Source organism: Hylaeus volcanicus, chromosome 1 (assembly GCF_026283585.1).
Source record: "Hylaeus volcanicus isolate JK05 chromosome 1, UHH_iyHylVolc1.0_haploid, whole genome shotgun sequence".
NCBI lineage: Eukaryota > Metazoa > Arthropoda > Insecta > Hymenoptera > Colletidae > Hylaeus > Hylaeus volcanicus.
The window spans coordinates 4,660,467-4,687,274 of NC_071976.1; the positions used below are offsets into that span (position 1 = coordinate 4,660,467).

Genomic DNA, 26,808 nt, shown 5'->3' on the forward strand with positions numbered 1-26,808 from the left:
ATTGGAATTTCCGCGCCTCTGAAATACTCCATTCGGTTCATTAAGGCGAACGCAGGGTTTCTATTTCATCCGTGGTAATGCGCGCTCGGTTAAAAAACGGGTCTTCCAGCACCGTTCCCGTATTGTGTTTGCCCTCATTTGCGAATAAATCCTGATTAGAGTGGAACCGTATCGAGGCAGTGAATCGAGCTGCGTCCGGGGATCCTTTTCTCTCTTTTCGCTCGCCTCCATTCGTCCCGATGCACCGCTCAGGGCAGAATTTTTCTTCGCCGCGGAAGGACGGGCCGGTCCTGAGCTCGCGTTGCCAAATGAATCTCAGATTTGGCCTTGTTTCCCTTTTTTCGCATCGGGAAGAAAGGGAAGTCGGGGCTCGGTTCGTGGAGAGCGTCAAAGCTGGAAGTGGGCAGGGGTCTTAGGGCGGGCAAGCATTTTGGAACGACGCCAGGGAACGTTCTCTCCGAAAAGGGGACCGTGAAAAGTTCATCGCGACTCCAAAAATAATGCCTCGTAATTCGCCGCGTAACAATAATGCGAGCCGACTACGAGATTGTGCGGTCGACCCGTTTCGAATAGTTAAATCAAGACCATCGGGAATTCCTTTAAGGAAGGAAGGACAGGAATTCATTGTGGAACGTGAGTTTATTTTTGCAGGGGATGCTTTAACCCTTTGCGGTCGAGAGGCGACTCTCGGGCGCCACGGAGTTTCGCGCGGCAGGTCGAGTGGCGAGTGAGAGGCGACAGTCAGTGTTTACGTTAGATTTCGTTACCGCCAACCGATACGTTTGTAATTTCGACAAATTTTAGTGAAACAGTTGAAAAGGGATATTTTCGACAACCGCACGATCTAGGTTCAAAATCAACCTCGAATTTTGACGAAATATGGTTACATGGAAAGCTCCATGTGATTCTTACTGGAACATAGAAGGATTGTAAAGTTTGTTCTAGTCGAATCAAACAAAGTGGAAGACACGAAACAACTTATTACTGCGATACATGTCCAGATAAGCCAAGAATGCATCTTGGTAAATGTTTCATAAATTATCATCAAAGGTGTACATATAGATAAACTATCAAAATATAACGTTTTTGTATAACAATTTATATATAAGATATATTCATAAGATTATTTTCATTGTACCTGTAAGACATTCGAACACATCGGCACATTTCTTAAACTCATCGCACTTTTGTAATTATAATACATAAAATACTCTTAAATATTCCTACACATTTATTCTGTAGTCTTTCTCCATTTCAAATATTATTTATTTTACGTTAATAAAATAAAATCGAATGCATGTTTATTTGTCTTTCGAGTCATGTTTATTTGTCTATCGAGTCAAATACCATGTTAGAAACACATCAGTTCGACTTTGCCCCTTCCTTCCTCCTCTTCAAGTTAATACGAACCCATCTAAATATACTAATAAAAATAAACTTAAAGGAGAAATAGTAAAAAGCAGAAAGAAGACACGGGAACTATAATTCTGCGACAAGTCTATTCTGAATAAAAACGCCTCGATGCAACGTCAACAAGTTTAATTTCCTGAAGAGATCACGAACAGTTCGCGATGAGTTAGGACAAACATCTAGCTTCAAACTTTTTGTACGAAGCTGAAGGCAATTGATTGTCCGGTAGTCGATATCGGTCGCCGCGGAGATAGGAAGAAACGCCGTAGGAAACAGGTAGACAAACAGGAGTCTACAAACAAAACACAGCGGTAAGCGTGTCAGCCGAATTTTCCCTGCAAACAGAAGAGACCAATGGCGCGGAAAAGGTAATGCAATCGATATACGTTGGGAACGGCGAGAGAGGCGATCGGCGCGGCCGCGCGTCGAATATAAAATCGCGATCCGCGCATACGTTATACGCACGAGTGGGTATATTTATCGCGTTGCCGATCGTACGCTCGGCAAGCTTTTCGAGATTTTCGAAAATCCGCCGGCATCTACCCGCTCGCCTACGGCACGGTGAGTTGTTCGAACACCCGGGGCCAATCTCGATAAATGCGTTCGAGCGATTCTCGACCCATCGACGTCGATGCCGCGCGTGGCTACTCCCCTAGTTTCTCTGCATGAGCGAAAAAAAAAGGACGTACAGTTGAATTCGACGCGACATCCTCCTTGCAACGATCGACGACACGAATCTTGAAAACTAGTTCATCGTTGTGGAACAACAATGAAATCTAGGAGTCGATGCTGGTCACAGCACCGCGAGATAAAAAAAAAGGTAGTAAGTGCAGTCAATGCCGATAATATCGGTTCAAGGGGGTGAAGTACTTTAGAAGACATAAAAAAGTTAATGTATTCTAGAAGCTATAAAAGTTTGCACGATATCGAATGGGACGTTCCAACTTAATACAACGACAGGGAACCAACTTTTTTCTCAATTTTGCGTAAACTTTTTCGACATTGTTGCGCAATCAGGGTGTGGCAACTCCTCGGTGGGAACACTTCAAAAACTATGATTCTGCCCTGCATATAGGTTTGTGACCAAACGAATCATTTGAAACAGATCAGGTTTTCCATGATCGGTTTTCTGAATGGGTATCTACAGTCAGTCCCATAAGTATTCGTACCCCTTGTGTCCATCGAAGAAATTTGTCTAAATTAAAGGACAGGCGTGATGTTTCCAAACAAATTTTTCGTTATATATATATTACATTTAGATTACATTTAGAACCCTTCTCAATCTACAGAAATTTACGATAGAATCAATGGTAACCGAGACATCGACCTCAACCTTCCTACCTTCGATTTTTCGATTTTTCGTTATATATATATTACATTTAGATTACATTTAGAACCCTTCTCAATCTACAGAAATTTACGATAGAATCAATGGTAACCGAGACATCGACCTCAACCTTCCTACCTTCGATGTTCTACGAGAGCAGAAACGTCTCGTGACTCAGAAAACACATAGGAAAGCTTTGATGTATCGAGAAGCAATAAAATTACTTCTGCCATCGAATAATATTTCCTGTCCGCTACGACCTCGTATAATGCAGCTAGAAATAATTAAAATCCACCGTTGAAGAAATTGTGCCGCCATTAAATGCACCGTAAGACCTTTGAGAGAGCGTCGCCTCGTAGCCGTGTAATTCCGCTTCCGATCGGCGAGCAAACCCGTACGTGTCAGTTACAAAGCGCAGCAGCCCGATCGATCCCCGCCCAGTCCCTTCGAGGTGGAAAAGAAACCTGAAAAAAAAGCCCGCGAGACGGTATCAAAGAACCAGTCGTTACGGGAACCCGTTAACGAGTTAAGGAAAGTTTATCCCGGAAAATCAGGAAATTTTCGAGAGAAAGAGGCGACGAAGCGCAGTCAGGTAAGCTGAGAGATATCGACGGTTAGGCACGTTCACCTTACTCTTGTCCAGTCCGATGTAATGTATCCCTATTACGATATCTAACACTGGCTACGGTCCACCAGTAGTCAACGGTATCTCGTTTCTCTCTTGCCTAGAGAACGAGATATCGTCCAGTGAGAGCGTGACATTGCAGCATGCCGCGAAGGTGTCGATAACGCTGTACCAGATGAGACACGGGGAGAAGGACGACGTAACGGCGCGACTGCGATAGGGAGAAAGCTTCTATGGAAGGGTGTGTCTATCTATCAATAAACGTCGAGGACAGTTTCGGACGTTATTTGACACGTCTTCATCGACTCTGTTCAAAGCCCGCAAAGGGGCGCCCGGTATTCCACTGCTGCTTCCAGCATAGTCAGTGGCGACTCGTCTATCATTTGAGCGGTACAGGACGAACGAACTCTATCATTTTCGTGGTTATGCGAGGAATGGACCCGCCTAATTTATACACGATCGCTCACTCGGATATACTGCGTCATCCGAGCTAGCATGTCATCCACGATGCTTCCTAGACCTTGCTCCATTCTATCAACTCCATTTCTATAATATTTCCAAAATCCTTCGAGGACTATTTATTCCTTGACACAAAAACTACTCGAGTCATATTTTTCGTAAATATAATTGAATGTTTGTAATTAGATGGAGGAGAAATAAATTAAAATAAAATTGATCCTTTGTTATAATAATTGTCTTAAATATTGCAGTAAAACCATTATTAATAATTCAGTGATTTTAAGATGTTTGAAATACTTAGATGGACCAAATAAATTATTATAGTTTGACACTGTTAGTGTTAAGACAAGGCACCAAAATATTTCTGATTCGATAGAGTAAGAGGCATGCTTTTTCTGTGAGATCAGAAACGAGGTATCTTTCGAAACATCTACAAGGACAACGAAGCATAAGTATTTACCACCGAATGACCAACGATGATGTTTCGGCATAAATGTCTGTAAAGTATTTCATCAAGGGCAAGAACAATCCGTTTCTCTCGAGGAAAATCGTTTAACAGGAGGATTGTTGCGAGTCGAGGAAGGAAACCTGGCACAAGAATGCCCGTTCGAGGAGAAAAGTTGGCAGTTCCGAAGAAACGAGACTAGTCTTTCTTTCACGGTAAATCGTACTCCGTCCCTTTCATCGCGTTTCCGCCTCGCGCAAAGAACGAGCGGAATAGTTAAGAGCCGAAACCATCGCGTCCGATGGCAAATTCATAAGTTCCTACTCTGCGTTCCACTACGCATTCGAGTCTCTCGTCGCTGCTTTTGCTTTCAACAAAAACGAGTCTTCGTCTTCGTGAAGATAGAGACGCGGAGGGGGTAAGAGAGAGGTAGATGGCGGCAAGTTGCACAATGAGAAAGTCGTCGGGACAAGGGAAGACAGAGCGAATCGGAGGAGACCAGCCAGCTTTTTATACAAACGTTCATCTCGTTATTACGTCGTACAGGTCTCGGTTGAACTTTGTTCCCTCGCAATATACAATTATACAATAATTTGAAAGCAAAGGCCGCGGCTCCGTTCCGCCGTATTTCATTCTTGCCCCACCTAGACGCGTCGCTCTTGTTTTTCCCGCGCGTTGTTTCTTCTGGTTATTCGAGTGCTGCTCCTTCCCTCGAGCAATCTACCGAGCTGTCTTTCTTCCTCCGTGATCCGCGACGATGGAAAGAACAGCGCTAGGTTCCAAGAAACTTCGTTAAAAAAAGCTCCGACGTTCTTTTATTGCAGCTACCGTGGTTCTACAACGTTTTCGTACCGTTTTCTCGCTTCTTGTGCTTCTTAACGGTGGTAATTAGTGATATCGTTTCCCGTTTCCGTCTCGCTTGCCAACTACCCATGGAACTTCAACACTAGGGCCCTCTTTCGAGGTCATTTCGTTGCCCTCAGAGTTGTTTCATCTGTTTAACGAGGATCGACGCGAAATCCATCTTCTCGAAATGACGACTTCACTTTGACAGGTCATCAAGGAGTCGTGAGTTCAGTACTGTCCTACTTTTGGAATGAATCTGCGTTAGGAGTAATTGAAATAGAAGTTTAACTCCACTATTTATGTTTCTTCAGCTCGAGAGAGCAGCAGTCAGTAATTTGTAGCTATGAAATTAAAAACCCGTTGACCGAACTTCAAAGCGGTGCTGCACTAGCGTTGGCGTGGCAGCTAACAGTGCTAACAGTGAAGAATTTTATATTTCTCTTGGTATCTTCGAGGTAATATTACGGATTGTTTAAATTTTCTAAGCAAAATGAAACTAGAACTGATTAACGTCAAACAAATAATTTCTAGAACCTACTGATAATACTCTTCGAATGATGCAACGCAACTACAGCATTATTTAGGTACTTCTTACAATGGGTGAACGTCAGAAAAGTTTGAAAAACATTTACACAGAGGGAACGGATGGCAGAAGTATTAGCTGCGAACGTGAGATTAATACACTGTATTTGCTGTTCCTAGAAAACTATCGATCCGTTCGCGAAGCTAGCACGTGGTCCTCTCCAATTGGGGTTCTATCGACGTCTCTGCTGGAAGTGTTGAATGGGACCCCTGCCGATGAACTCGAACCCCCATACTACACCATAGAAACGCAGATTAAGTATCTTCGATAAGTATACGAGGAGGGTAAAATCCGAACCGACGTAGCGTAGGGACTCTACGTACCTAAATGTTCTCTCCACCGTCGATATGTAATTTGAAAAATTCTATGCGCCTCTTGTATCTTTGGTGTTACCCCTATGAAGTCAGTCACACCCCACGTACGATTTCTACGAAGTTTCTCTTGCAGAAGCAATGATGTGTTAGCAGTTAGGATTATGAAAGGGAGAAAGGAAAAGAAATTCTTCCAAAGTTAGTTGAACGTATAAGCAAGGTTTACCTAGCAGTTTCCACCTTTCACTTTTGCGTAAGGGAACGGGAGGTAACTCCGGCCATTGGAAAAAAGTAAACTTTCTGATACTTTATCGTATCGATTCTGATGTCTCTGGAAGTATTACATTAGTTAGTATTACATTAGACACGGGCCGTTATTCGAGCTTGATTGGCTGTGATGCGTTCGGACGTGACGAATGAAACTACATAGTTTATGGCGAAGGTAAATTTTGTGACGATGAAGTTTAGAAGTTGTATATTATTACGAAATATATAAGAAATTATGTATTCTACGTTGTGTATACACTGAACACATATTAAACTTTATGTGTATCCTTGTGTTGGGACAAATGTTAATCTGTTTGGGATATATGATTATGTTTATGAAAATAGTAATCGACTCTATATAAACTCTTCCTTAGATAACTAGGGACATTACCTTTAATGCAAGTGCAAAATCGTTAGATCTAGAAATACATTATTGGTAGGTTCAATGAACACCTAAGAATCCATCTTTTGAATGAAAGAAACTCAACCATCTCGGTACTGCTTTTAATTAGGGATTCCTTCGGTGTTTTCTGTGTAACCTGTCTGACTAACGAGGAACGTACGTCAGAATGTAGACAGTGTCGAATAATATTTGCTTACTCGCAGGTTTCGCGAAGTCTGACTAATACGTTTGACCCAGTACGATTAACAACTCTTATCAAGATTAATTATTCTTTCTTTCTTCCAATATGTATTTAGCGTGCAATCTTCGTTACAAAAGCGAATTAAAATTAAATGGATTCAAATGCACCACCGAGATCAAAACTAAAGAAAAGAATTTTAGTTACAAAGGAGTAGAACTGGACAGGCTATGAACGAGAGAATACTTTCAACATGCTATCAAATACGGAATTACTAATTACAAATTCAGTTTATTTGCTCCTTGATAGAAACTTATGATAGATCCTTTCCAATGTCAATCAAATTTTCATATAATAATTTCTGTTTTAAATCATGTTATAAATAATATAAATAGAAAAGCAGCATAGAATTGCTAGTTATTCAAAAGCCTTTAAAAGTAAGTTCAAAGGGATCAACACAAAACTAATTGTCCACATAAAATTCACTACAATTATTATTGTTTAATTTCTGAGACTGCCGAGACATACAGATAAGAATTTCGCCCGTCTCTGTCGACTAGACGACCGCTAAACGATACACCGTTCGCAATTGGTCGTCTATCGATCGAGAGAAGAAAGCAGAGCTGCTTTCCTTCGAGGAACATGTGCCGCGAGGGCGGAAGGTTTGGCGAGCAAAAGGAAAGAAAATGGACAGGAAAGGAGACTCGGAAGGTAGGAGGCAAGGAGTTTGGACGAAGGTCCGCGTACAAGGGATCGTTAACTGGCGTGTAATCGTTAGCTTTGAGCCGGTCGGGAAGCCCCGCGGAGGGTGGGTTAAAAAAGAGATTGCGCTGGTGGTCTCCTTCGAGCTTACGGGCCCGTACAAAGCCTCGAGACACACGATCGTGCCGCCTATCTGCAGCGTGTGTATCGATGCACTGGCGAAGAAAAAAATGCAATAAAGCGAACACCGGCCACGACAACGGGGAACGATCGAAAAGGGCTAGAGGACGGCCACCAGAACCGATCTTGCGTACAGGATGAGCGATTTTGTCGGCTCGCGTGACGGGACCATATTAATTACTCTGAACAAATAATCGACTCCTTCGGTTGGGTATATTTCACCTATCAACCTTTACGGATTGGGATTTTTAAAGCAGATTAGTTTGCTCTGGTAAGTATTCTCAATAACGTGTAGGTCATTTGCGATAAAATGTTTAATGGAGAGAAGATCAGTCTATATATAAATCCACAGTTTGTAATTATTTAAGCAATGTTTGTAGCCTGTAGAATTTGTTACTTTTTACTATAGAAAAGATGTTTCCAAATACCCAAAGAGGTTACATTAAAATATGATATTATCGATTAATTTTATTCTTCGTGTTAATAATTGTTTTGAGATTGGTGCACCCTACGGTTAATTTATAGTAGCAACACAATTGTATTAATTCTGCTGGAATTACGAAGATGAGACCAATAATTTTGCGAAGAACTATATTAAATTGATAATGACGCGTCTGAGATTTATTAATGGCAAATAAATTGAATATTTCCAAAACCATTAAGAACATATGAATGGCGTTAAAAATATAAAAGACAGAAAATGATCGTGAACTTGACCACCATAAGGCATCGATCACTCGAGAATTAATTGATGCGTGCGCTAATTATTTATGCTCAAAACGACCAAAATGTGTTCCTAATTTAAAGTGATTGATAAGTGTATTCAGTGGTCGCCATGTTCTACGATTGGGTGTATAAACAATTAGTGCATTCCTCGACAACATCACCGATTAATAAATAGCAATTACACGCATCTTTCCGAAAGGAACGCTTGCTCTCTAAGGGTTAATCCGCGTGTTAACTGGAACATATCGCGGTAGTCGGTGGATTTTCTTGCCCTCGATGCCGTACACTTGAGCCAGCAGGAATCTCGAACGTTAGGGTGTCGCTCGTCTTCCCCGCAGCGGCGATAATTGGCGAGGATTGATCAGAAAAACGACGCACCGAGTCAGCTCTCCTCTGACGTGGACATATGGTTTCAGGTTTAGGAACAATAGCCCCAAAGGGCAATTAAAGTTATGACTGGCACCGTGGAACGTGGAATGCCTTTTTTCAGTCAGATTCGTGGTGATTAAATGCGTTGATACTTCAATTCTGCGGTGGTACTTCAATTATCGCCGTGCTCCGTCTACCGACAAGTTTTTTCTACGCCACTGGAACAGTTTGGCGTTCCTCGGTCGTTACTTAAAGAGCGGACTAGAAGATGCCTTTGTTAAAAATTAATCATTAAAAGGGCTCCTATTTCTGCAATATATATGCGATGCGCGTAAAAATTTGATAAATTCTTTTAATAATGAATAAATACCGATCTGGTTCCTTATCTTCGTCCTGTAGATAATGTATTTAATTTCGTTTTATTTAATGTAAGAGTGGCTAATTTATATTAAGTAGTAAGATATAATATTTGGAGTATAGTAGACAAGATACTACAATTAATTTTTAGAAAAAACTACATCTTAATGCAATGATTGTTAAACAGTACAGGTTCCTTCGTGTGGTCCATTTGATCAAATGTGTATTTTGTCTTATATTACGCTAGAAATGATTTGAATCCATCGGTTCACTTTCAAGAAAATTCATCTTTATCCATTCGTATGAAATTAATAATTTCAAACTATCCTTCCAGACATCTAAAATGATCGATAGATTACATTTCAAATTCGAAGAGATCTGGATGGTGGTTGATATATCTTTTAGTTAATACTTTCTTCTCCGAATATCACACTTAATCCTTATTTTTCGACTATTCAAAGTAAACCTTTAAACAGATTTCCTAGAAGTAGTCTCTCTGATGTCTCTGCCAGCATATCACGAGCAAAAATAACATCTATATCCTTTTCATCCTATAATTTCCTCCGTCCTACATATTTCTCCCGTCACGAAGGAAAATTCCGAGTTGAAATATTGGAGAAACCTTCGGTATTCTCGCTGTCGTAAATCCAAACGATTTACCTTTCCGTGTGGTGGCATCCATCAATACACGCCACTTTCACAAGCGCCAGCCGGAATCAAGAACTGTATACTCTGGCTCCCATCCTTGAAATCACAACAAATTGACGCGTCTGTTTATTGAACTCGACCACAAATACAGGAAGTTTGACGAGGGTTCAACAAATTTTGAACATGTGCTGGCCAAGATGCCTCAAATAAAACATAGTTTGTAGACTGCAGGTCTACAAGTTTACAATAAACTTTCGTTTAACACTTCGAGGCATGCGATTATAAAAGAAAAATAAACTTCAAGCTGCACAGGAGAACAGTGTCAACAACTTGCTAACGTTTTGACTTGTATGCACTTCTGATTTCACTTGTTGTACTTTTAGCGTTAGTTCATAGTATTGCTACATGAATGAAAAGCTTTAAATAAAATAGTAAAGCTAAGCAGAAGGTTTCAGTTTCAATAAGAAAAACTCAAGGAAACTTGCACTTTTTTCAAATTTGCCCTAGCATAAATTTATTCTACATAATCGCTAACAAAATTTGCTAGACTTGCGACATCCTCTCATAGGGGACATCCGAGTGCAAAGGGTTAAATTACATGTCTACTTAATCAAGGAAATAATTCGAGATGGAAGAGGTTAAAAGAAAGTTCGTTACTTTCATCGCCTGAAGTAGTTTAAGACGCACAGTTTTAACGCTCCTTTATATTAATGGAAATGGAGTAGAGTAGTCGAAATACATATACATTGGGATTCTTCCCATTTTCCTTCGTTGGGCCTAGAATCCCAAGCGAGACCCTCTGTATTGATTTCAAGAACCGCATGCTGCTTACTGCATCAATGGGACCGAACCGAGTTTTCTCCTTGAAAATTAGCAAACTTTCAAGCGTTACAGCTAAATACATTAAAGCTTAATGAATTCGTCTTGAAAAGTACTATCTCATGGTATATAAAAAAAAAAAAAAATATAGTTCCATTTGAAAAACGAAACTTGACCATCGTATATCGTTAAATAACAAAGTTGACAAAAATTCCTTCTCGCTGAAACACGAGGCCCATTTTACCATGCAATTTCCATATTTGAAATTTTGCATTCGGCCGATAGTTTTGGAGTTAGAGCTCTGTATTACTTAGGCTGGGACACCTTGTATGTCTCTCAGATACCCATCCCCCTGCTCCCAGCCCATTCATAATTCTTTTGCCCGTAGTATCGCCCGAGTAGCCCTGACCACCGGTGTAATATGATCCAAATCAATTGATACGCTTCTGTCGAGTGTTTTCTTTTTCTCGGAACTCTTTCTCCTTTCACTATCTGTCCTTTTCTACGTTCGACGCTCGGCACGAGTCAAGTGTAAACACATAAGAACCTCGAGTGTCAATATTTTGGGTCTCCTATTTTGCATGCCTCCTTCAGTCGCTACTGTATCTTCTAATGTTTTGTCAATAAACTTCAAGTGTAGAGGACAGCGAATGAAGAAGAGGGCGGAGCGACACGCGAAAATGACACGTAGTAAATAAGATGCGAATTACGTCGTGTTTGGTCTCATTTTAATCAGAGAAATGTCAGGAGCATGATGGTAACAGTTTTACAACAAAAACCATAATAATAAAACAAGTTTGATCGTTGCGTTAGCATCGTCTCATCGAGATATCCGATCCCGGATCATCTTACTGTCCATTTATCGTAGAGAAACTTGTGCATTTATGGAAACTGTTGAATTATATATGTACATATACACGACGTCGATGCAGGTGAGATCGTTGAACGTAAACGAAACGCCGGAACGTCGAAATTGGAATTGTTGTGGTCGAGTGACGTGAAATTCAATTGAAGAAGAACGGCGAGGAGAGAGTCTACCGCAGGGCAGATTAATGCGCGACCGATAGAGTCATCGATCCCTCGGTAAACGCGTTACGAAGGCGTACCTAATGGCTCGAAATCATGGCTGATAGCTGGAACTGTGGGTCCCGCCTCGAAAATCCGACACGACAGAAATAGTTTTTACGAAAAGGGAAAGATGCTGGAAACCATTATCGAATCGCGTAATCATGAATTTTTACTTGGGGTGAAAGAAATATTTACGTCCCTCAAGGTATTTGGAGTTCAATGAATTTTACCTGAAAGATGTGGCAAAAACACTAAGGTTGTAAGTAACACTATAGATTCTTCCCTTCAGAAACTAGTTTGATTAACAAGACAATTTCAAACGAATAAAGCAAACGTCATTAATTGGTGAATGCTTGATCGAGTATAAACGTTCTAAAAACACATTATCGTCTTCTTCGACAGGAACAGAAGCATTACCATTTCTGGTATTGCAGATGATCAACTCCAAAACTAAACTACGAATAAATATCATCAGCGTGTCATTTCCACCGATTCATATCTGTCAAACTTCATTACAGTTTATATCGCATTTATATTTACATTTTGTGTTCACTGTCGCATTTGCATACATTTAACGGCGAAATGTTTGGACTTCCAAAGCAACATTCTAAAATTGCGACTCGACTCGTGAATCCATCTAGAAACCATAAATAGTACCGTCACGGTTTAACGCCCCATTCAAGAGATCAAAGAACGTTCCCAGTACTCGTAACGCAAAACATGTGTTCGAAGGGTTAACAAAGTTTCGAGAGTTGCTCGTTATTCTCCCCATGAAAGAAACGCTTCGAAAAAATACGCACGACACAGGCGCGCCGGTGCGCGTGGAACGGTGCGTCGATATTCGAAAATTGATTGTAAGTTTTAATTTCACGGTGAACGATTCCCAACGTGACGCGTGGTTCTATAAATTCTCATAAATGCTTTTCACTTAAATTTCGTAATTTTCGCCGAATCGAAATCCCCTCTGCCACGCGGAATGAAATTTACAGTGAATGGTGCTTGTCAGATCACCGAAGTTATTTAAATTCAAAATACATAATACGAAACACGAAATATGTCATATAAACTTTCAACTGGCCACTTAAAATTAATATCTGCATCAGTCGTCGCCCAAATGAATCGCTTGATTCGTTGCCAACGTGAATTTCTATTTTCGCAAATCGACAGTCATCGACGGTTTAATTAATAAATTAAAGGGCTTCTTAAACTTCGTTTATCGGTTCGTTAGAGCGCGATGAATGAACGAGTTGAAAATTACTTGCTTTACTGTCGTCGTAAACGATAAGTCAAACTTGTTAAACAGGCGCGCCTTTGTCGAGTAGAAATGTCGATATGCATGAACGACGAACATCATCCCGTCGCAGAAACCCGCGTTCGTCGGATGATCGAGCAACGTAATTAAGGATTAATTGGAGTCCTTCGATATACGATTAGTCGCGCCATCTTGGTCGTCGTCTTTGCGGATTCTCCGTAGCCACGTATGGGAATTTCGATGTCGATAGGCTTTCAGAAACTTTACAGGAACATCCCGGTTATTCACGCCTAAGCGTTTGCGACTATTTGTCATCATTTGTCAATGAAATTCGTGTGGAACGAGGTGTGCCAGAAATTAGTCGAATCTGGAATCAGCTTAATCGAATTGGGTTGAACGTATCGAGAATGCTAAATTTTGGTACGATGGTTTGTCGGGACTGTGAATTTATGAACGAACGTTGATAAACATTTCAAGAATTAATGTACATGAAAGAAATATTGAATTCTATTCTTTAAGAATAATGAAGAAACTAGATGAACAAATATTCCCTAAAATATTGTAATATTCATACGGTTGATATACTTTATTGGTTATTTCAAATTAATAGTTTGGGTGTCTTTTGTCCCTATTCATTTATTTATACTTTTCTAGGAGTGAGTAATACAGGTGTAATATTTGTTTTGTCTTAAGATAACAAATGTCTAGTTTTATTTATGATTCAAACAATTATTTGATTGTTGCTCCCACAAACAGGAATCGAGCTTAAAACTCTTTTTAGATAAACGAATTAACATTTGTCTACGAGGTCATATGTATGTTTCTGTTATTGTTAACTTCTTAAATACTAATGTTCTATTTAGAGCGACAGACAGTTCCGTTGGCAAAGGTTTAAGAATTAAAAACTTCAAAAACCTCTAAACAGAACAAGATAAATAAATTTGTTTATACGGTTTTATTTTTCGCCGCATCTACTGCTTGATAATTGGCGACAGATTTAATTAGATTTCTGTTTGATTAGTGGTACTATAGTACTATTGTAGAGGTTAGTCCCCTAGTTTCTGAGTTAAAGTTGTACTTCCTTCTCTGTAGCTCAAATAAATAAATTTGTTTCCGGTCTCGAATTAGACAGACTCCGCAAAGGGATATCGAAGTTAAATGGCGAGAAGCTAGTATCAATCTTTTCCAATAAATTTCGGAAGGAAAAATGAAGTTCTCCGTTCCAGGATCCGTCACGAGGGCTGAAGTTGGAGCGGAAAGGGCTTCGGGTGAAATCGAAGAGATTGCGGGAAACATCGATTCGGCATTTCCGCGAGAATCAGCCGGGACAATTTTCGTCGACGCGCTGGCGAAAGGGCTGCCAATAAATAAACGCCGGCTCCGATAAATTAACCACCCGTCGGCGAATTGCCTTTCCCCGTCGTGGCTGCAGGCAGCTTCGAGCCCAGAACGAGAGAATTCCGGCTGTAACACGCCCTTCTCACTTTCGCGCCCCTCCATGGCCCGATTGCACGCAATATTTATAGCACGCGCGTAATCGACCGTTCCCGCACTAAACCGCCGCCTCGTGGCCTTATATTGCCCAACGCTGATTTGTGACAACCACGATTCTTCCGGACAATCCGGTCTGGCCACTCGCCGCGCGGCAATGTTGCAGGAACTAGCAACTCTTAAATCAGCGAAATTTCCAAGATATTTCAAGAGCTCTTGCTAATCATCTCGAGCATTGGTTGCTCCCGTGCGAGCAACCCCTAAGCGTAGGGGAGCCGTTTGATTGCTTCCTGCGAGTCGAGAACTCGGTCTCGATGACCCTATGAATGGGGAATTTTCGCTGTTATTATTAGTGCCAAACGCATCGAATGTCGTATGTATCTTGGTATACGGTATACTCGGTGCATAGTAGTAGCCTATAATGCACAGTACCCTATGCTCTATGTTCTATAAACAAAAGTTGATTTGGTTCATTTCTTTTTAAGAATCGTAATCGGTCAATATTAACCCTTTGACGAATTTCGTTGACGAATTTCTCTTGATGAATTTTGTTAAATTATTAAAAACATTTATTTTCCATTACTCAAAATAAACTGATGTTTAAATTTGTTCAAATAAAAATTCTCTGTCTACCGCACTATATCATAAACACAGCCACTAGGTAAGATATCATAAATAACAACCGATAAAAATATTTCCAACTTATTCGTCAGGAATATCACAATTTTATAATATTATAATATTTTATAATATTACGGTAACCCGATTTGAAGAATCTCGCCATACTGAACAAAGATACACTGACACATCCCCTTCTACAAACTCCCTAGATAACCATAAATCTGCCAGATACCGAAGGGAAGTTTCTCAAACAAGAAGTATTTTCGATTCTAAAGGACCCTCGTTGCTCCGAGTGTTAATTGCGAGCGTAAATAAACTATATCAGTCGGGCGGAGGCGCACCCTCCTCCATAGTTAACAAAAATGCAAGGCCAGCTGGCAGCGGGGACTGAAAGAACCACGTTAAACGAACCCTGGACGCGTGTATACACGAAGCTCGGTTGCGTGCGAGAGATCGTTGAGGCGCGGGGATAAAAGGGTATCCTCGTTACAGAAAAACCCCAGCGCGCAACCCTCCGTCAGAAATTCGACGGCCCTCCGGGGGTGTCGGCTACTAATTATGCGTGCGTCGATACGCGCTGTTTACTCACCGAAAACGCGAGAGCGAGCATCCCCGGCGCTCCCGGGACATGTGCGATTCACTTTGAAACTGTCTGAAGGGGTGGCTTACCTGAAACAAAAGAAGAAGTTTGTTAGTCAAACAGCATAATTACTAATCGAGTTCTGCGCTAAATAAAGGAGCCCGTGAACCTTTCGGGACACGCAAATGTTCTTTTCGCGAAGGTGCCTCTCCGTGGGAGCAAGCGATTTCATTTAGGGACGAACGGGGGTGGATCCGTGTGTTCGTTAACAGGTGTGCGTGGTGCGTGCGCGAGACACGACGGTACCTAGCGTGCGCACTTTTTCATCAACAGGTTTTGTACAACTCCCCTTGCTCAGACGGTTTTTGTGCCACCGCTCGTCTTTGGTTTTTCATCCGCAACGTGGGCGAATTGCGCTTTAATCATATTAATGAAATTTTTTTATTTTACAACGCGATCACTTTTTTTCTACATGCAGTAAATATGTCATTTCTTGTTTCGTTGGGTAACATAAATGATGGGATGAATGAAAATTTTATTTAAACTCTTTAGAACAAGTATATATATTTCATTTTAATTATTCGCTTCAATTTCAATGTATTCTTATAGTTGCTAAAATTAATTACAAATATATTAACATAAAAATAAGTGCTTAAATTGTCCACATTTATCTACATTCATTCGAGTTTCGTTTTCATCTGACATTTATGGACCATAATTTTGTATACCAAAGAATACATAAACCGAAAATAGAAACATACAAATTTTAAAGAATAACGCTTGCATTATCTCCCTGCATATTTAATTTGCTATGCGTCAAGTTGTAAATAAAATTATTACGACGAAGGGTGTGCTTATAGTTCTATAGAATAAGATTCATTTAGTTGGTGCTCACAGCTGACTCGCAGTTACCAAGAACAGAAAATATTGGCCGCTCAAGGTCGATTACTCGGTGGCCTTGAACAGTTATCCCCACCGTGAAGCAACCCCACTGCCCCGTCTCTAGTCTCTGCTCCAGCTGCTGTATTTCAGAGGCAAGGAACGCGAGTCTCTAGACGCATGCTCCCTGTCTCCGAAACTAGACCAGCTGGTATCCTGCGAAAGTGGGAATCGCACCTGGAGAGATTCTTAGTCGAGAAAATGACTTCAAGGAGTTAATATTTTCTGCTTGAAACGTTGCAGCTGTCGACTATACCTGACGCATTACATACGTATATTGCATGACACGTCGCTAATAGCGCAAACTGTCTATGAATCCTCGTCCCATTACTTTACTACACTAACAAGTCTTATCAAATAATTCCCCAGTGTTTAAAGCATTATATTAACCGTTGCAACGAATAATTAATTACGAAACTATGTATAATAAAGTGTAGAGTGTAAAGTTAGATTAAATTTAGATTAGCAATTCTATAAGTCGAAAGTAGTGAAGCAACCGTGTTGAACTTCGTTTGTTTCGGAATATAAACGCGATCGTCTCAGAAAATCAAATAATATGAAACTGTATTTTTGGATTTCTCTAATAAACACATATTCTAAACGTAATACAAACAAAATACCTTCTTTAAAAAAAAGAAAAACAAATATTCACGCGAAGGTTCGCGTGAAATCGCGAAGGTTTCGGAACCGAAATATATTCTACATAGCGGGAGAAAGTGAATGCATGCTGATTATAATGCGCGCGCGCCATTACACGAGTGCAGAGCTCAGTTACCCGGAAACGCTGGCAACCGCCTGGATTCGCGCGGTTTCCGTTCTATCGTCCGTGTACGCGCAATTATCTTCATATAAATTTTAAATCAGATGCGTAACGCTGGGGAGCCAGCGAATGGTAGTGTCCCTCATCCGTTATTAGGAGTCAATTTTCATGGACGCGCGCGCATAAATCCTGTAACGAACGAGCATTCGCGATAAAACCAAATGGAACGTCGAATCGATTCCCTTTCTCGCCTGTTCTCCGGAGCTTCCTCGTTTCCCTTTTTACGCTGATTCTTTCGCCGACGAAATGTAAAACGTTCCGACTCGGTCCATTGAATACGAACGACGTTAAATCACGTTCAGTTATGATGAATGAAAAGCGGGAATCGACTATTACAGGAAGCGTACAGTTTTTAATTTACTAGTTTATTAGTGAAACAGTGTTCTTAATTTATATATCGCACCCGTATGTTGTATTCGTAGCATTATTTTTGAGAATACATTCCAGACAGAGTCTTTATTATAGGTTAAAACAATGTAAAATATTTTTATTAATTTCCTCCATATTGCTATGCACTAGAGATCCAGTCCACTATCAATGATTAATTTTTATGTACTTTGCAACGAAAATGTAATTAGATTGGTGGACATTTTGTAAAAGTATCCATTTCTTATTCATTTCTAGAGATCAATAGTATCTATGTACCTGTGCAGCAAAAATAAAGTAAACTACCAGTAGAAAGATTCCAAATAAATAGAAACTGCTTAATGAAATTTTAATTAGTTAAAAAAACACTACAAAGTTCCTCGACTTCCTTCCACATCATTACTTGCACTTAACTAAAATTTAAAAAATGTTTTTATTATCACCCATGCCTCTTAAAATAGTTCATTGTAACTTGATGCTTAGGAACTTCGCACGGGAACAAAGATAATAGAAAGTTATTAAATGGGAATATTTAATAACCCACCGAGTATACACCGAAATGCTTCTACTTCGAATCTACGCGGTCGTCCAACAATTCCTCCTTTTCCTAGAGTCGTTTTGATTAAAATGGAACTCGGTTCATCGCCCTACGAACGAGCGGAATTCCAGTGTAATACCTAGCAAATCCCTGAAGATAAAACGGAAGCTGGGAGTAGGTTGATGAGATGTCGTATTAGGTCGAGCGATCGCGACCGAATCGAGAGATCCTCCTTCCGTTCGGCTCCTCCTCGTCTCGAGCATTAACCGCGCCCGCGAAAAGAAGCGGCACCGGTTCTGCCATCGACAGCAGCCATCCGTTTTAATTTTCTTTCTTAAGTAAGCGAGGAGAACGATACCCCCTCCTGCCAGACGAGCGATTACTGCGATCGTGCCTCAGAGGCTTTAATTATCGTATCAATTTGTCGCCGAGAGCTTTTTTAGAATCCCTGCTGTACGAAACAGATTCGTGGAGAATTTCCGTCGGTCCATTTCCTCGCGCAGATCCCTCCACTATTTAATTACTATTTTCTTGGTACCGTTTTAAAACTCCAAGTTAATAATTTAAGAGCAATTTAAACATTTATGTAGGAGAGGAAGGAAAATCTTTAATTATTGCAATCCAAAAAGTTTTCGAAGGCGATGTTCAAGCAGAAATAGAAATGGATATTCATTAAACTTTATATATGTGATAATCGATGAAAACAATTTACGTTATAATTAGTTTGGTGCAATTTTTCTGCAAGGCGTTCAAATAAAAATGGAACGAAAGTAATTATCATTCCAGAAGATGGTAGGCCGAAGTATTTCAAACATGCGCACAAAGTGAACAAAAGTTATCGATTCGATAGCTCTAAGCCAGGGATGTCAAACTCGTTTTGACCCGAAGGCCAATTTGCAGTTTGCTGCCGTGTACAATCATTTCACGACAGTCAAAAATATTTTAAACGCCATTTTTCAGTATTCATTTCTAAAGATACTTGGTATTCTTATGCGAGCACTGAAATATTAAATTCTGATAATCTTGAACCCGTGTTATTTTTAATATTGAAGAGAGATGTATTCAGAAAATATAGATAGCATACAGATGACAAAATTTCACACAATGAGAAAAAATAATGAAGATGGAGATGGATCGTAAAATGTAATAGGTCAAGCCACCTGTTTGACGCGTTTGCTCTGTGGAAAAGAGATGAAGGGCAGAGATGTGGCAAAAGTAACAAAAGCAATAAAAGCCAGCTGGGAGTATTTTAAGACATATTTTATGGTGAATGTAATGAAAATGCTGCCCGTAGTAATTACATTAATGCGTATACTGTACAAGAAAACATATCAAAATAATCCAACAATGTCATAAATGCTTAAACAACTAATTCTATTAAAATCCATGACCTATTTTTGCTTTTCCACGACATTGCGTCACACCAGAATTTTTTTACTCTGCGTAAAAAAATGTCCTGCGCCTACCTCAAATTATATAGAATTTAATACTAACTAAATTGAGAAATATCAACGTTTATGCGAATTTTAATAAGTACAGTGACTCTTTTGAAGTAACCTACATCAGTATAAATTTATCGACTCGTTTCTAGTGTAAAAGTTCATCGAAACGTAAATTGATATTTCAAAAGATGAATTATTTTAAGAAATGAATCGTTTCAAATCAAAATACATTTTTCAAGTCCACATTACACATTATTACAATGTATACCAGCTCTAGAGAGATAAATATATAAATTAAACTGACTGAAGTAAAGCGTTGACTTCTCAAGTACCCATTACCGTTTATAGGTACATACTCAATTCCCAAGGCATCGTATAACGAAATTCATATGCTCGAAGTATTCGTGCAAGTTATACTCAAAATCGTGTTTCGCGTTTCGTACAAAATCAGTGACCCGATTGTCGAATTATTCGCTCCAAGTGCACGGGAACAGACCAAGTCTCATTTAATTGGGTTAACGCACCGAATAATAGAATATCTTGTCTGGAAGGATTATAAAAGCTTGGTCGATTCGTTTCGTTTAACCGGATGACGTTAAGCTATTATCTCGACTTTGAATTAGTCCACGTGTTTAGCGAGATACGATAACGATTACTTCTTATACCTAGACAATTTAAAACAACGATTGCTAATTATTTCTTGTTCTAATTTTCATTGAAATATTTTTATATTTCGTTATATTTCGAGTCTTGGGTCTTTATGTGTGGATAAGCTTATGCATGGATAGATTTAATCTTGAATGACCATGTATTATAGGTCCATGGATTCGTCAGCTTTCATAATATGTAAACTAAATCTCATGGTTCATTCTTCATGATCAATATTTCATTTCGCATAAGTGTGTACCTTCTTGGATACGTTCAACATGTTTTTATTTTGTACTGACATACGCCATAAATGCATAAAGCGCACAGTGCAGTAACATATGACACAAAAAGTACACCACCTACACAATCCTTCCACCAGGCATACATGTCGCGTTTAATTAAAATATTTTCTAGTTTCTTGCACGTCAACGTTCAGGGGTTGGTTCTCGTGGGCCAATACTCGCGATGTGTGTCACTGTTTCGACAACGGAGAACTAGTTAACAGCAACGCCGTGAGTATAAACATAAACCCTAGTTAGAGCTCGAGCATAAGCTCTGGTTAAGCCACGGGTTAATCGTTTGTTTAGCCGCGCACTCTCTATATTTAACGCTTTGCTCTGGCGTGTCGCTGGTACGAAAACAACTCGACATAATCAAAATGTCGAGCTCTTGACCCTTGACCTACGTCTGATCTACATCTCTCGCTAAATCGACGAAGACGCGGCGTCCCATTTGTACGCAGGTAACCTACTCGTTACTCGAACTGTTTACGATTGAAATAAAGTTTCATTCCATGTGTCCCATACTTTTGGAAAAAACAGTTCGAGAAGTTTAGTTTGCAGTTCATGAATTTTGGTAACAGGTAACTACCAAAGAGCAATGTTTTGGTTTCAAATTAAATTGAATATGTCTGACTAGATGTCATCCATGAAATTTTAAGGAATACCATTAATCCCAAATAAATAAGCCTTAAATAAAAAATGCAACGAGTCGAGGGATTTTTATAATTATCTAAAAAGTGGCCAACGTTCCCAGTCATTAACTATGCCCTCTAGCGTCGCTCGTTCACGCACGAAACTCTGATGAACCCCAGCCACCGCCGGATACTCAAAGAATACACGTATCGAGGGTTACCGTCGCACTATTTTCGTCTACACCAACCAACGGATGTACTCCCAACCTGCTTGGCGGATACAGACACGAACGACCTAATCGAATACATCGTTAACCCAGTCTCTCGTTAACGAACTCTACTCGACGCGAAAGAAGTCGCCTAACTAGCCGAAGAACAACGAACGGACGTACCGGAACACGGCAAAAAACAAACTTTGAAACACGAAGACGAAGAACATCGCGTTTCTTTCGTGTTCGAAACAATACCGCTCGCTGGATTCGGTTGAGGGCAACTGAGATCCAGCGAACCGTGGATCCGTCTCCGGGAGGAAAGATTTACGAGTGTCTTGTCGATCCTCATATATTCATTGACTCGGATCCCGACGAAAATAAAATGTTGCTTTAATATGTTTATGATCTTTAAAATTTTAGAACGATCAACTCGTTCATATACACCTTTCCTCTAACATTCTTACATATGTTGTAATCCTTTAGAAAATAAAATTTATAAAAATACAATTCTAACAGATATCGATCGAAAAAATTACCAAATGTACTTCAAGACATACCTAAAATATTTTCCAAGTCAAAAAGTATAATTCGGTAAGTTTTCTCTCCAAACAAAAATATATATCATAAAAGTCCCTGATACATGGCCTCTTAATGTGGCGTCCCCCCTTAAATCTAAATCTTCCAAGGCTTGTAAAGGCTGATTCCCACGTTCAGCGTTGAGAAATCGTCGATGAAAATAGCGACGATAAGTAGCTACACCAAAATCGAGGCGAGGCGTATCGATAACCCAGTCTACGTTCGTGGAAATTTGTCCGTGTGAACGCAAAATGGCAAACCGTAGTCGACTTCTCCAGCGGAGAGTCGCGCGATAAGTAAGCCCCAATATCAGCGTGTGAACATTGCTAGATGGCCCGTGAGCCGTCGAGATACATTCGAGAATGCATACACGTACTATCGGCTCACTCCAGCATCGTTCGCCGCGCATGCGAGCCGTCCATAAATATCCTGTTAAACGGCCTCGATTTAGTGCCCAATAATGGTCGAATGTTGGGCGTCTGTATGCTCGTTGATAGTCGCGTTATTATGCATGTGAACCGAGCTCGGGTTCCGCATAAGAAGGACCTCGTTGTTGAGTGCAGATAGCGAGCGGTTACTTCATGGTACGGGAAGTCGGGAACCAGCGACACTTTTGTACAAAATTGTACAAAACTGTTTTTTCTTGATTTCGTTATTTATATTGGATTAATTGTGTAGGAGTGGGAATGTGTGCGTGTGCGTGAGAGAGAAAGAGAGAGAGCGTTAGCTATAGGACAGGTATAAGGATATTGTAACGTAGCTTTAGTTTAGTTTAATTTATGACCTGGCCACTTGGGCTGATGTTGTCCAGGCGCGCCTCGGCGAGGCCGCCTAGAACAACGTTCCCCTGCCTGGGAAAAACCCTGGGCAGTGCTTAACTTTAAGGGGAGGTAGAGAAAGAAGCGTTGAAGACAGATTTAGTTGAGCAGTCGAAGGGTAAAGACGCCGCGAATAAACGTAGAGCGGATCGTTGAGCGGACTCTATTCATTTTAGTTCAGTTAATAGTTAAGTCAGTATTTTATAAATATAGTAACTTATAATAAATCCTACAATTGCTCCATACAGTATATATATATAAAAAAAAAATAATTAAAAAGATCCATAGCAAGGAAAGCAAATTCCTCTAGCAGGAAAGACCCAGTTCCTATTTTTCATCTAACATCCACTATCCCTGGTGACCTGATTTTCATCAACGCGAAGTTTCTCGTAAAATGTCTCACGAAGCAAAGGACGTAGCACATAACCGCAGGTGCTTCCAAAAGTTGAATTTTCCGCAAACAGCGCGCCGTCCGCTCGAAAACCCCCAAGCTCGCCCCCCTCGTCGCGCGGCCATCAACAAAATTCGGAATTTCGCGTAAACAGTACATATTTCATCCCGCTGGAAAGTCCCCAAGCGTGCTCGAAGTTGATGGCTCGAGCGACGCGCACGTTTCACCGGCGCCACACGATTCGCCGCCATACGACCAAATATGATTTGTCCTAACGGACGACGGGCTTTCAGCGTTTCCAGACATTTCGCAGAATCGCTGGAATCGTACCTGCCGCGGCCAGGTACAGCGCCGACCTGAACCATGACCGATGCAATAAATTCCCACGTCCGCCTCTCGTCCACGAACAGCTCTATTCGGATTTCTAGCAAGGGGACTGCCGATATCTGCCTGAGCTTTTTCACGGTGGTAGAGCTTGAAATTCTGAAGATTGGTGAAAAACAGTTATCAAGAGAAAGCGAGTTTCTGAAAAGGAAGCGCCGCAATCCTTGCTGATAAAAGCTAATTTCATCGCAAAGTTCAGAATGTTTCAGTTCTAATGTTACAAGAATCTTTGCAACAGTGATAGAAACAACGCGATGCACATAGTTAGGATTATAAAGCGATTCTTTTACGTTCTTGAGAAATGGACTCGGAGAAATGTTTATATTCGTTGAATCAATTTTTTAAAAATATCAGCTTACAGGGGATGGTGAGACGAAACTCTTTATATTTATTGTTTACTCATGGATCCGTTAGTTTCGAAAATAAAAATTGAAAAGTTAGTTCGTTGCAAAAATTGAACCTCAGGTCAGAGGTCTTCTAAGTTTTCAATGATTTGCACCTGTCCAGAGTTTCTCTAATTAAATAGAATTAACATAGAGAGATAGATTGAGACGCTCTTCTTTATTACAAGAGGAAACGATTTCTTAAAGCTTCCCAACAAGTGGTGGGAATTCATTAGACAAATTGGAGCATGCTAAATATAGTTATACGTGATCTTAGTAATTCTATACTTGGAGTTCTAATCAAAATCGCCACGGAAATTTGGAGTGACACGAAATAATGAAATAGTAACAAATCAACCATCAAATGAGAAATTTCCTAAAACCAAGAAACGCTTTCATCATTTTAAGAGCTGAAGAACTCTGTCAGTCTACTCTTTCATTTACCAATTTCGAGGCAATTTTCATGATCGTTTTGCAGCCAAAATAATTGTTACTCTTTCCGACGGTATGAAAATGTTGCAACGATGTGAACCTAACTTCAAGAATGAACTCCAACTCTTCGCTGATGAAGATAATAACTGTAACGCATTATCCTATGATAGTAGTTAAATAAAACAGTATTGACAAGCAACGAAATCTGTATCGAACGAGAAATGAAGCCGAAACTGTCCTCCAGCGAGCAACGCGAAACACGCTGCGCTGCCTGAAGCTGCGCCCAATGTGGGCCTAGCCTAACGACCGCAAATAAACTCGAAGTGACGCATCCTCCACGGTGACGGCCACGTTTCCGGGACCAAGTAAATAAGACATCAAACAATTTAGACCGTCCGGGGGATAGTCGTCAACAGCGAGCTCCATGGTCGACCGCAACGAGGTTGACGAGGTTGCGAACGAAGGTGGACGAGACTGACCGGCTGACTGACTACAGAGCGAAAGAGAGCGAGTGGCAGGGAGTAGATGGGCTTGACAGTCCAGGCAAACTGGGAAGAGATGACGCGAGAGGAAGAGAGAACGACAGCAAAGCCGTCGATCGTCCCAAAGCCACCGCAGCTCGCCTTGTTTTCCAAGAAGACAACAACTTCATTAGGCCGATCCTCTCCGCCCGTTTCGACTCTATTCCCCGGCCTTCATGAATATGCATGCAGACCGCGTCTCGATATGTTTGACTGGCTTTCGTTCACGCGAACGGAAGATCTTCGCCGCGATATCGGCCCACGTCAAACGTGGAAGCTGTCGCAAAGGAGACACAGCCTGTGGAAACGCGGTTGGAAGATCGTCGGAACTTTGGACACCGATGTTGCTGAAGCTATTGTTAGGTTTATTAGGCCTGGGATAGGATAGAATAGGATTAAGCTGTTTCGTTCTATGTTCACTTTTGTTTGAATGAATTTTCCATTTTTATTCTCATTGTATGCTTCATCGCAAGTATCGAAGTAAAACAATGTTCATAAAACTTATTTATAATTATTATTGAATTATAATTTCGTATATAGATTTACGATAACATTTTAATGTAAAAACCTTTTAACAAACATAAAAGACGTACTATACTATTTTTTTGTTCCGATGAATAGGCGGGGGTCATCTACACTAAATGGATACAATTATATTCGGATAATGCATGACAAACAGAAACTCTACATAATTCATCGCAACGTGTATTCAATTATACGATTCATTCAACCAAAAATCATAGTATGTCTGTTTTATTCAGATTTCAATTTATATCGTAGAAACAATCATTCAAAAACTATTTTATCTATGAGAACTCTGTTCGACTCTGTTCGACTCTGAGCAACAGCTGTCTAGGAACCTAAAGCTAGATAAGATGAGGTCGAAAGGAAGGGAGCTAAACCGAACGTACTCCACGAAGCCTGTAACAAGATGAAAGTCAACGGACGATTCGATAGACTCGTACAAGAAAGCCACGTTCCCGTGAAATCCGTGGCCCGGCGAGTTGGGGAAAATTATGTTTCGCAACGGGCCAAAGTTTGCCCCGGATCGATACGCTACAATGCCGTTTCTCGAAGGAATGCGAAATGTAGTAGCTCGTTTCTCGGCTGCGTCCCGCGGGAAACGGCTGAGAGAGTTTCTGGAATCGTTTCGAGATCTCCCAGCTAATCGCACGGCGATCCGTTCGCGTCAGGGCTGTCTCTTCGACTCGGTAAGAAACTCCGATAAAGAGCTCTGGGAGCGAAATCTATCAATATCGCTGACAGCTTTCGATTGACCTATATTCTCGGTCGCGCTGGAGGAAAAATGCGGTATAAACGCCAGCTGTTGCCACCGTGTCCCTTCAGGATGCGTACGCGAATTACCTCAACGTTCTGATTCCAGTGTAGACAGTGGATTCTCGCCAGGGACGGCGAACAAAGTCGGCGATTTTCTCGCGAATGGTCAGGAAATGGCTAAATTCTCTTACTGGATATTTGAAGGATGTTGGACTTTTCATTGAAATCTATTAGAAAAATTCATCTCGCGAGAAAGGAGATGATGCTTCTTCCAGTGTATATTTTCAACGGCTCGGAGTATTTATATAATATAAAAGGCGATAGGGCCGCGCACACACACGAATTAGATTTAATGCGGTTCGTCAATCGGTCGAATAAGGATACAGCATCTTCTTTCTTTCTTTCCTTCTTTCCTTCTTCTATCTTTATTAACATAACTTCTGAACCAGTGGATTCCTCGCCTTGAAACTAGCATTTTCG

The 26,808-nt window shown here is 40.6% G+C and overlaps 1 protein-coding gene across 2 annotated transcripts in view; it reads right to left on the minus strand.

Moving 5' to 3' along the window:
• Positions 1–26,808, minus strand: part of LOC128884582 (semaphorin-2A) — a 313,381-nt gene that overhangs the window by 218,422 nt on the left and 68,151 nt on the right. The window lies entirely within an intron of this gene.